The sequence below is a fragment of the Manacus candei genome, unplaced genomic scaffold, assembly GCF_025592945.1.
Source record: "Manacus candei isolate 608988 ecotype Guabito, Panama unplaced genomic scaffold, ASM2559294v1 h1tg000008l, whole genome shotgun sequence".
Taxonomy (NCBI): Eukaryota; Metazoa; Chordata; class Aves; order Passeriformes; family Pipridae; genus Manacus; species Manacus candei.
The window spans coordinates 10,200,497-10,212,503 of NW_026138056.1; the positions used below are offsets into that span (position 1 = coordinate 10,200,497).

The window sequence follows — 12,007 nt, forward strand, 5'->3', positions numbered from 1 at the left end:
ATGATACACAAAGCTTGTTCTTGGTAATAGTGGATGTGGTAAAAAGAGACAAATCTCCACCTTCATGAAAATTCTTACTATTAAAATAGCAAATGTTGGCATACATAGGGAAGTTGAAGTGTTTTGCTGATGAGGCTCTCGTTGGAATAATGAATTTTTGCAAGCACATCAGGAATAGAAGCAAGTTTATAAATGCCCTCAGCACGGTCTTATAAATTTGAGCCAGTGAAGGACAGTCAAATAAATAGCCTATTACAGTTTTTGCAAAAAACCAAGTTATACTGGAGGAGTTTTTTTATTATGAAAAGTGTATATACAAAAGAGGATATATACTCAAAACATCTGCTCTCTTTCTGAAGCAGAGGAGAGTTTCAGACTCTGAGGAGTTAAGTTGAGTAACATGTCAGATGCTGAGTAAGATGCCATTCCTTCTTACATCCACAACCTCTTACTGAAGTATCCTTGTGGATTTGAGTGGGGATTAATAGAGTCATTAGGGTGGTTTTTTTTTTTCAGATTAGTCCTGCAGTTTTGTTAGGGCCAGTATTTGGCTTGCACAAAAACAAGCACAATGTCAATGTTTTTAAAGCTTCAAAGTAGTCTAATTAAGACTCAATCTACAGTGGCAGGATGTCCATATTTTTATGTTTTCAAAAACGATTTTTCATCCATTTCTGTTGTTTTAGAATTGAAGATACCAGATCTGTGACAAAAGCAAAATCTGAATGGGACTTTTTGGAAATAAATGTGCCCTTTCCATGCAAAAATAGATAATATAATTCTTACTCTTATTTACCTTGAGAGCAAATCTATCTGTTTACCCAAGTCTGAAGAATTTAGACTGATAAGAGTTGTGTCACTGATATATTGCTTATAGGGTTGGGTCTTAAGAGTAGAAGAAAGCTTTAGAAAAACTGAATTACAAAGGTGTGTTTCAGTGCTCGCTTTGTGCTGTTCTGGGATGTTGGTGCTGAGGATTTATCTGTGCTGTTTGGAGGAGGTGTATGTTTAATTTATATATGTGTGTTTATGTTTTTAGCATATTTACTGAATATCACAGCACTAAATTCTGTTCAAGAATGTCAAGTTCCTGAATTGGTGTTTTTACTTCAGAAAAAATAATTTTGAAATTCAGGTGTAGGGGTTTTAATAGTGGACATATAAAACAAGAGTATATCGATTGAGTTTTACTAGGCTGACAGCAGGACTGAAGGTCCTTGTGACCCAGAAGTTTGTGACCCATGAAATCTCCATTTTCCTTCTATTGGTAATGTATCTTGATGTACAGAGGACTGCAAAATGCATCCTGGGTGACCTAACACATTGATTATCTACAAACAGAAAATTATTTTGGGCTTATTGCTAAAAATGTGTTTGATACTAGTAAATATAAGGGATAGGTTTAAATTAGATTGTTTAAACAAGTATTTCCTCAGCAAAAATTCACTAAGGCAAGAGCTAATCCTTACAGATATGAATAAAATTTGCCATATTTTCCTTTAAAATACTGATTTTAGATGCTCAACCATTTTGCTGATTCAGCTTCATCAGCTTGCGTGCCAGTCCACAAAAATCAAAATTTCACTCTGTAAATGGTACTTACATCAGATTGAAGAAGATGAAGGGCAGTAAGGAATTGGGCAGAGTTATTTCTAAAAGGAGCAAATATCCAAGGTTCCTGAAAAGAAGCCTATAGCACACAGGCACACCAGCAGGCAGATTTTACAGCTCTGTCCAGAGCACAGAAGGAAGATAAATCATTGCCATCCCCCTCTCATTTTTGAAATGGTTCAACCCTGGGGTTTAGCTGAAGGACTTAAAGAGTTTTTGAAGTGCAAATAGACTGGTGAAGGGTAAACCTTTTCAGAGTTTCATTTAGATGGATTTTTTTTTTTCTATGTGGATTTCTGGCACCAGCTGAGATCTGGAAAGCCACAGGATTTTTTTTGTTTTTGATCAATCAAGCAAGCAGAACTTGCCATGGGGGTGTACATTCTCTGCATACATATTGATCCTATTGTGTTTAAAAGTAGTTAATTTAATCGGGGCTTTTTGAAACCTTCCCTGGTAAAACTTGCATTAATGAAGCTGTCATTTCAAGGTCATGTTTCAGTGTCAATAACTTAATGGTAATGACAGAAGTTACCTGTAAGTTTAGTATCAATATTTCAGTTATTCCATGATAAAATTGCATTGAATGAGGACTGATTTCATATACATGCGTGTGAAAATGTTTGACTTAACTGCAAAATGTTACTTTCATTAAATGAGAGATTTTCAAAGCAGTCTGGAGCTCCTAAACACATTAACACCAACAGTTGTGTTACTATTCACTGCTGTTTGGATCAGTACCCTTGGCCTGCCCTATTCCATAGGGAGTTTGACTCCAATAACCTATTTTACACCTTGTCTCTTCTAGCAAAATGGTTGTAATGTCGGAGTTTTTATTTAGGGCTCTTTCTGGTAGTTTTGGCCTTTTACCTCACATTTTGTTTTATTTAAAAGCAGCAGCATGCAGAAGACGGATTGCATATTAACTATAAACACTTCTCTCTACTGGGATAAATATTTGGAGATCCAGCCATGTACATCCATGGCTGGATGTAAGATAAGAAGCCTATTTGAGTGCAGAGTACAGATTTTATAAGGCAGGATGCAGTTTACTACTTTTTCCATCCATATCTGATGCCAAGATCTTCAAGTATTTTGAATGAAAGCATTATATATTTTCAAGAGTTTTTCCTGTGAGGATGTGAAGTGCGGACTTTATTTCTGATTTGTTTGGGTTGGAAGGAGTTTCAGGAAGTTTTTCTGGGCATCATGACACTCAAAGTACAGCAGAGTTGGTGGCGAAAACTGGATTCAGATACCATGGCAGAATGTGCCTATACATCTCCCAAACTCAGTCTTCTCACTGCTTTTCTTCTTGGTAGTTGCAGTGTGCCTTGGACTCTGACATTTGCCGAGTACTGGAATTCCAGGGTGATGTGTGACTGAGCAGGCTGGCACATGAGGTGGAAAGCAGAGTCTTGCACACAACTCTTTCAATCATGTATCAATAATGGTCTTCTGTAGAGTTTCCTATTTGTGTTTTCCCCAATTGAATGATATTTTATCAAAGATTTCAGTGTCAGATCACTCAGTGGCTCAGAGAGGAACTCTAAAGGTGGTGTGAGGTCCAGAGTTGGGATTCTCTTTAGGAAGGACCAAACTGGTTGTTAGTTTATTTTCCTTATATTGGATGTCCAAAATGGTACAGTGTGGGAAAATAGCCTATATCTAAAAATGGTGTATTTTTACCTTACTTCTGTATTTACTCTGGTGGTTTGATGTTGTCTGTGCTATGACAGCGCAATAGAAAGAATCCACATCAGAATAGGGACCTAAAATCGTGACATATCACAAATTAATAAATATGGCTAAATACAATCAATAAATAAGGCTTAAGAAGTCCATGTTGTGATTTTTCTCGGACTTTACACTGAACAGAAGATGTTTGGTTAACAGGCCCCCTATCTTGGTCTTTGTTTTACAACTCTAGCTTTTATGTCACATGCTGTCAATCTCATGTACTGTAATGATGGTTATTAACGATGGTTATTTCCTGTAGTGTTTGAAAACTGAACATGAGATGCTGTTTAAAGCTTTACTGAGAGACAAGGGAATTCTTTGCATCTCACTGCAAAGAAGGGATGTCACTTCTGTGGTGTCACTTTTGTGAGCATGTTACTGGGAGAAGTTAATATCACGTTTCCTTTGTTGAGTAAGAGTTTTCTAGCAACAGCCAGGACTCTTCTCACTTCAACAAGTCCCATTCCACCAACTGTATAGAGAATTTCTGGACATATTTCAAGTCAGCAATCTTAGTTCAATCCTATTAGGCATAGAGGGCAGATTTTCATTTAGAAACAGACATTGTTCTGTAGATGGATATGTGGGTGTTGGCTGGAAAATCCATCATTCAAATTTAAATTTTTTCTAACTGATATGTGCTCAAATGTCAAAACACTGAGGGGCTGTTACCTGCAGATTGCAGATTTATCAAGCAGCTGTGACATTAAAGTAATCTTACTCTGGTTACTGTATGTATTTGTCAAGGGCACAGACTTGCATGATGATTCTGAATTCCTGTGGAATTTAACTGAGCAACAGCTGGTCTGTAGGATGTGCAGATTTTAACAAGGTAACGTCTGTGTTTTGTTGAAGGGCTTGTGTGACCTTCTACTGAAACTGTTCCAAAGGGCCTTCTTCCTCCATTCAAGTCTGTGGGATCCCAAAATAATTTTTGTGTGAAATTTCTCCATTCTCTCTGAGCCTCTTGATTTTATCATGGGTAAATTCTACAAAATTCTTCAATGGGGTATTAGGAAAAAAAAAAAAAAGGAAAATAAAAAGGCCATCAACACCACTGACTGCAGCTCAGGACAGAAAGGATACTATTTTTGGCCTTTAATTGTGTCAGATTCCTTTTCTCCACAGTTGTTGGTTTCGTTTGGTTTGGTTTGGTGTTTTTTTTGGTTTGGTTTCATTTGTTTTGGTTTTTTTTCCACTTGGGAGACGTTTATGGTGCCGTGTCTGGCAGGATAACCGTGTCTTAGGGTTGAAGTTGTATTTCTTCCCGAGTTCTTAGAGGTGATGTTATCTTTTGTTCACTCAACAGTATGGTCCTTCCTGAGAGCAACTGTCACTTTAGGCACTGTAAGATGGATGAGTCTCAAGTGAACTGCTAGTTGAAGCAAATGGTGAAAATAAGAAAAGACAAGGGGGTTGGGGATCTTCAGAGGGGACAGACAACAAGGAAGCACTGTTAGAAATCAAAAGTAAGCCAGACGGTAGTGGAAGAACGAGCCAAGATGTTAGCAGATCATACGTTAGCAGATTCTGCAGGTCTTGCAAATGAAGATTGGTGGCTGACAAATTCTGAAGAGAACTTCTGCATCTTGACAAAAATGCAGTTGGTTTGTTTCCTTCTTCATTTGTAAATAAGAAAGGATCAGAAGGAGATGATCTGAACATCAGATGAAGAAATTTGGGTTTTTTTGTTGCATTGTATTGTAAGGTTAGGACAAAGTAATCAGGAAAAGGATTAGTGATATTTTGTGTATCTTAAGTATTAGGTGACAATCTGTCCATTTTGAATGGGCATGTAACAGTATAAAACCAAAGCAGCATATCAACAGTTTAGTTTTTGGAAAAAAAAGTAAACTTAAAATTTGTAGCTGATGGTGTTTCAGAAGGTACTTAATGTTTTTAAAGATTCACTGCATCTCTGATGCAGCTGAACTAATTGAGTTAGACTTTTTAACAGAATGAAAGTGGTGTAAAAAAGCCCACATGTAAACCCTGAGAAAACTCCCTCGAATCCACTGACAAGCAGGTCCTTACCCCCCACCCCCAAGCTGAGCAAAGGTCTGTGTTTGCAAAAGCAGCCGGCAAAGGACAAAAGGCACTTACAGCCCAGTGTGTGTCAAGGTTTGGGAAGGGTCCAGGAGGATCTTGGCTTGAAAAATTATTTTGTCACACTGTTGGCATTGGTCCATAAGGGGAAGCACTGGTTGAAAGGCGAAGAAATTAAGATGATTAGAAGCTTTAAAGCTTCACAAATGGTAGAGTATCTCTCTTCTCAATGGATGTAAATAATAGATGAAAGACTGAGAGTGACAACAAAGGATCAGGGCCTTTAAGAGAATGTGTGCAGCCTGAATAGAGGTCTGTGGCCTAGGGCCAAAGGTCTTAGCTTTGAGTGTAATTAGAAGAAAATACAAAAATGTCATTACTAGCAGGTGAAATGTTCAGCACGTGTCTGAAAAATACCAATTTCAGAGCCAGGAGCTGTTGGAATTGGATTACTGACATTCTGCAATCGTTGGAGTCTCTGCAGAGCCCTACAGTTGGGTGGGGAGCTGCGTGTGTTAACCTTGTTGGCCATCTGTGATGGGTTCACTGTTAGCGGGGGTGCACAGGGCGGGGCAGCATCGCTGCTCCCTGCCAATAGAGTTGTTTAGCGTCTTTCTTCAGAACGCCACAGTCCTACCTGAAACCTTGCCTGAGCCAGAGGTTATAGCTGCCCTCCTAAACAGACTGATTTTTGGAAATGAGACGAAGGGGAGGAAGCTTAAAGGCCTTTAATTTTAAAACCTGGAGTTTGAATTCTAGGTGTACAGCTGCGTTCTGGTTTTGACAGTGGGCCTGTGGCTGTAGTCCCAGCAGTAAACCCTTAAAATCCCATTTGTGAGCAACAGAGAAAATTCCTTTAAATCTTTTGTCAAAATATGGTCTGTTTCTATTGAGGAATCAAACAAGTTTGTCTGCCTAAGAAAGTTTTGTCGAAGTCCAGTCAATGATAACTTAATTTAAACCTTTTTTTATGTTAATTACTATTCTGTACAGTTTAGGCAATACTCTCCTGCCTGCTATACCATTTTTGCCACTCCTTGGGGTATTTCTGGTGTATTTTCTTTTAAAACCTGCAATTTCTATTAGCTATGTTTTCACTTCAATACTTTTATGGAAAGTCAGATAGAAGAGCAAACAGCCAAATCAGATTTAATTTTGAACACTAATCTCCAAGGTAGATAACTCCTCACCCATTTAGTTTGCTTCTTTTTAAATGAGTAGTAAAATAATTACTTCTATTTTATAATCTTTTTCTAAATATTTCTGCAACAGTTAATTTTCTCATATTAATGTGCTAAATTCCTAATCTGTCATAGTGACGACTGCAGTGCCAAAAATGTGCAAATTCTGTGATAAGCTTGTACTTCTGGTAGAATATAGAGAAGCAACCAAGCATTTTCAACCAAGTATTCCTATAAAGAAAAAAGTGCTTTTTGAAGTGGTTGGCCCTCCTTTCCCTACCCCAGTTCAATTTTCACCCTAAACCAGGTTTCCACAGGCAGGTTTTGTTGGCTTGTTATAAACTATATGCTGGCATGAGTAATTCTAATTTTTTTCTCCCTTTTTATTTTTCAGGTGTTCTGGAGTTTTAAACGACTTTGCAGCAAGGCTTCACAAACTCTTAGCTGCATCCTTTAATCATGACTGCATTTCAGATAGGTTAAAAGGAATCTGAGAGGTACAGTACTTACACTTCCTTATAGGCAATAAGTTGTGTGTTTGTGTTTCATTTCCATTAACTGCCTTTTAGGAACAATGTGGACTGTAAATAATGAATTTATTTTTGCTTAAAGCATATAAAAGATCCAAGTTCTTAAAAAAAAATCTTGAAATCCAATTCATGTAATTGAACAGCTTTCACCAGAGAGAGCTGATTTGTGCTTCCATTTTTTCTTATGTATTCACAATGAGGTAAATTTCTTTATTTAATGACAGTTCTTTTGAAGCTGTAACAATTTTCTTCTGCTGTTTTACTTAGAGGCTCTGCAAATACCTAAGTCACTAGCTAAATATATGCTTTATGCTCTTGGAGGGTGAATGTTTGTTTGTTTATTTGTCCTCTCAAAGGGTTTAAAACAAATGGGAAGAAGAATGCAGATCTTTGTAATGATTGGGATAGATTTGTGCTTCCAACTGAGATTCTCACACGTCTTCTTTTTCCTGACTTCTACAAGGGGGGAGGCTTGTCTCAGTACACAATATTGGGCTCACATAGTTTCTTGTTGCATTTAAATAGCCAGCGTACCCAGAAGGCTGAAGATCTATTCCTGCTTTATGACCTGTTGTATCCCTGGGGCAAGGGCAGCCCTGAGCGGAGCAAGCGGGTCATGGCCACAGCCCGGGTTCTGAGTGGCGCTTGTGGGTTCCCAAAACCTGCCTGCCTGGCAACATCTGGAATATGGTATAAGTCTGGAAGAGGGGGGAACCTCTAGGATCTTGCTTCGCCAGGTGCTAGGAGGAAGCAACATTAGCCTTTTTGATAGGGGGGAGGCAGATTCTGTGGCCCTGAAGTTAGGCTAAACAATTGCAGAGGTCAAAGGACAGCTGAGTGCGGTCAATGAGACACCCTGGGGTGTATTTTGTTACTTAGTAAAAGGAGCAGCATCCTAAAACCCTAAAGGATTCTCTTGAAAATCTGTGTTGTGAAAAGGTTTTATGAGTCTGATGGCAAAAAGTGCTGATTTAGCTAAGGAATGCTTGCTTTTGTCTAAATGAAAGGCTAATCCTCACCAAATGTTGGCAGCTATTATAGTGCAGTCAATGCGGGTCTGAAAGGACAGTTAGAGTAGAAGTGTACTTTGGGAATCTCAAATGTTTATCATTTTAATGGCTCTGAAAAGATTTCTGAGCTTTTACCTTTTATCCTAAAATTTATACCATGAGCAAAATATTTCAAAAAGTAAAAAGTAAAATCTTCATTTATGATTTAAAAAGCTGCTCCTTATGGAGCTGCACCTGCCCAGTTATTCTATATTCCCTGATAAATTTGCTTTTGATTTTCAGAGTATTGCCTGGCTCAAACTGTAATCTACTGATTACAGTTATTTTAATCTACTGATACTTAGTAATTGTTTAAAAGAGAGTGTGGGTTTTTTCTGGTCTTGAGTAATTTTTGCTGTTCTTGTTTCAGTGCTCACAAAAAAAACCCAACAAAAAAACCCAAACCAAAAACCAAACCAAAAAAACAGAAAAGAATAGGTTTGGGGTAATTAATTCCTATAATTTGTTTAGCATTATCTTTCTTTAAAAGGACAGCTTATTAACACTTAACATTTGTCATAGAAACAGATAAGAAATCAATGTCAGAGCCAAGACCTTGTAAATAACCCGCAAGGAAATGTAATAATGGCTGTCTTCACCACAGAGTTGGTGGGGGAAGGACTGGGCATGTGGCAGAAAAGGTTCAGTGCTTTTTGTTTTCCTTTGAAAGGGGGGGTTGCTGCAAGGCACAGCCCGGGGCCTCCGAGTCTTTGGCCTTACTGTCTTACGCAAACACTCATTGTTGTTTAGGAAGAAAAAGGTGCTTGGGAGCCAGCAGTGGTGCCGTTTTTATAGTGACTAACCCGGGGTTTCATCATGATCTTTAAAAGGACTCTATAACAAGAGTGAAAAAGAAAGGGGTGGAGGAAAAGGAGCAAAAAAGTTGACAAGTAGGTTTGGTTTATTTTTGAAGGAAACCTGCTTGCTGTAAAACCTATAGCTCCTTGTTGAGCTTAATTTTTAAACTCTTCAGAAGTACTCTAACAGATGCTTAGCATTGATTTACATCAAGGTTAAGGCACCTTTAAACAAATAAAGTTGGGAATGGATAAACCTACTAAAATACAAATCGTCTATTAAACAGAGAAGATGTTTGTATAGCATTCAGGTTACTACAAAACTGACACATGTCTTGAAATTCTCCTGATAACCCCTTCTAAACTCATCAGGAAATGATAGCATGTGTGTTTGAGGGGTACACAAGGGAGCAGCCAGATAGGATAGAGATGGAAGGTCAGGCCATAACTTTGACTTTCTAGGCTTCAGCTTCATGCTTGTGCAATAAGGCAATAACAGATGAAGAAAGGACTAAGGTGATATACTTATCAATGAGGTTGGACTAGCATTTGCTATAGAAATTCAATGAGATGTCTCTTTGAGCCTATTTTTAGCTTTATCCCTGTAGATAATGACTATCATATTTTACATATATATCTATATAAAATTAAGGGCTATATAAAATAAACTGTCCAATAAAACTGCTTAGATAAGTACATATTGTGCTATAATTCTTAATTTTATTTGCAATTCCAGAATTTAACTACTTAAAGTATGTAAAATTAATTTATATGGGTTTTTAAGATTTTTTTACTCGTTTACCAGAAAAAAAATGTTCTGTATCTATGAAGTGTTTATTTATCTGGTGTTTGGTTGGTTTTTTTCCTTTCAAGTGGATTGTAGCCCACAGGGACAGCTTTATGCATAAAATTTATAACCTGCTGTGGCAACAGTCACAGAGAAATATTTTGAGCCCTAGTTTCTTGAGTATCAGGATTTACTGGAAGTTTTATATGCATGCTGTCAAGAATGCATAGAAAATGTGAATTTTTTGTGTTGCTGACTCATTAAACCACAATAGCAGCTTTGGGAATCAGGATTGCCTCTGCTAGCATGTAAATTAAGTTGCAGGTAAATTAAGCTCAGCCTGTAAACAACATTAATACTTTTGGGAGAAAAGAAAGTAGAGAAGCACATATAATGTCTACAAGAAGTCAAGGATTTTATGATTATAACCCCCATATGATCAAAACTCCCATACACAATTTTTCTGGATGGCTGATGAGTTGCATCACAGCAGAAGATAAGCATTAGAAATAGAAAATTACTTTCTTCTCCTACTAAGTGTTAATAGTATGTCATTTTGAATTTTTGCATTTCTGTTTGGAGTAAAGATAAAGGTGGGGCTCTTTTTTTGACGTAAATGGCATTATAAAAATGTCTTTTGTGGACGTTTATCCTACAAATACATTTTGGGATTCCTAAGTATCTAGAAAATGTAGTTTGAATGTCAAAACTCTTCTTTTTAGATATATCCTTGAAAATGATGTTCCAGTTTTGTTCTGTTGATTACCCGTTCCTTGCAAATTTCATCCTAACTAAAATCTGGGATGTTGCAGAAGGCCCAGTAATGATGTGCATCTGTGATCTCAAACGGGGTTGCCTCTGGTAATTTCAGAGATTCTGGGCAGAGCTTTGTTTATTTTATAGAGGAATTTGTGGTATTCTGGGGAGGGGAGAAAGTAGAGTCAGCTTTGACACATGACAAACACATGTTGTGGAAAAGAAAGAACTCTACAAAGCACTCCACACTTGGAAGTTCATTTCCACTAAAATTATGTATGAGAAGTTCGTTGGTTTTTCAAATAGAAATTCTATGAGCAGTTTAGATACTGTTTCTCAGCAGCAGAGAAGTTGCAAAAAATGTCCGAATTGTATTAAATTGACATTACTTGTAGGTTTAAGCTGATAGTTATGGTTTTGACCAGCGCAGGGTTTGTACACTGCTTTGCTTTTTGCATAGAAATGACCATGAAAGCAGCTGGCTTTGCTGTGTTGGGTTTTTTTCTTGTCACTGCATCATGGGCTAAAAGTGACTGCAGAAGAACAGTGTTACATATGCCTCTCTGTCTAGAGACTACATGGAAACTTCAGATAAGAAAATACTTGTTTGTTCCTTTCTAAAACATATGTAGAGTTCAAAAGAGCAGAAACATGATCATTTTGACTTATTTGAAGATGGTGTTTTTGGAAGAGCTGTGCAGGAATGTGCTCTGAGTAGACTTGATAGACATTTTGACACAACCCTCTGCAAAAGAAGAGGGTCTCGTTTCCACCTTTGCTGGTTCCTTTTTAGGGATGATGGTTTCCAAGCCTTGTAAACTAAAGAAGATTTATCTTTCAGGCTTTCCTTGTTTTCAGACAGGGCTCTAGGGAGGAAAACAGTAATTTTTCAGAGAATGTGAGGAACGAACAACTTACCTAACCTTCTATCCAAGTGCATTAGTGAAGGCTAGTTTGATTACTTAAGACTGACTTTATTTCACCTTGATTTAATTTTATTTTTCAATCTAGAAATCTGTGTTAGGGATTTGTTTAATAATCTTCCTGCAGAGGGAGAGGAACAAAAGTTGATGGTGCTTTTGGCAGGACTATGCACTTTACAGATGAGGGAAATGACATGTGAGAGGCATTTGGATGCAGGGTGTTATCTTTTATACAGAATCATGGATGCACTCTGACTGCAGAGACCATTTTTTTTCCTTTTTTTTTTTTTAATTGGTAACCCTGAAATTACTTTCAGGTTGCGTATTTGAAGAACTACCATGGTACATCTCCAACTCTGCCAGCTTTGGGATGGGGAAAAAATTACTTGTAGCAAAATAAAAGGTTGAAGTTAACAAAGTTTTACTCCAGTGTTTCATTTTTGCCCTATTATAGCTGTCAAAAACCAGAACATGCACCAGATAAAATGAATTCTGTGGAAAAAGAAATTACTAAGTGGATATTCCTGAAGAATTGGGTCATCTTTGTTTGGAAAGTTTTAAGAGCTAATATAATCTGTATTACCATT

The 12,007-nt window shown here is 37.4% G+C and overlaps 1 protein-coding gene across 6 annotated transcripts in view; it reads left to right on the forward strand.

The window, feature by feature from the left end:
- The window catches only part of GREB1L (GREB1 like retinoic acid receptor coactivator), a 137,351-nt gene that overhangs the window by 51,634 nt on the left and 73,710 nt on the right, over positions 1 to 12,007 (forward strand). For all 6 annotated transcript variants that reach the window (XM_051774617.1, XM_051774626.1, XM_051774646.1 and 3 more), the window contains exon 2: positions 6,973 to 7,075. The gene's annotated coding sequence lies outside the window, so the exon portion shown is untranslated. The remainder of the gene's footprint in view (positions 1 to 6,972; positions 7,076 to 12,007) is intronic.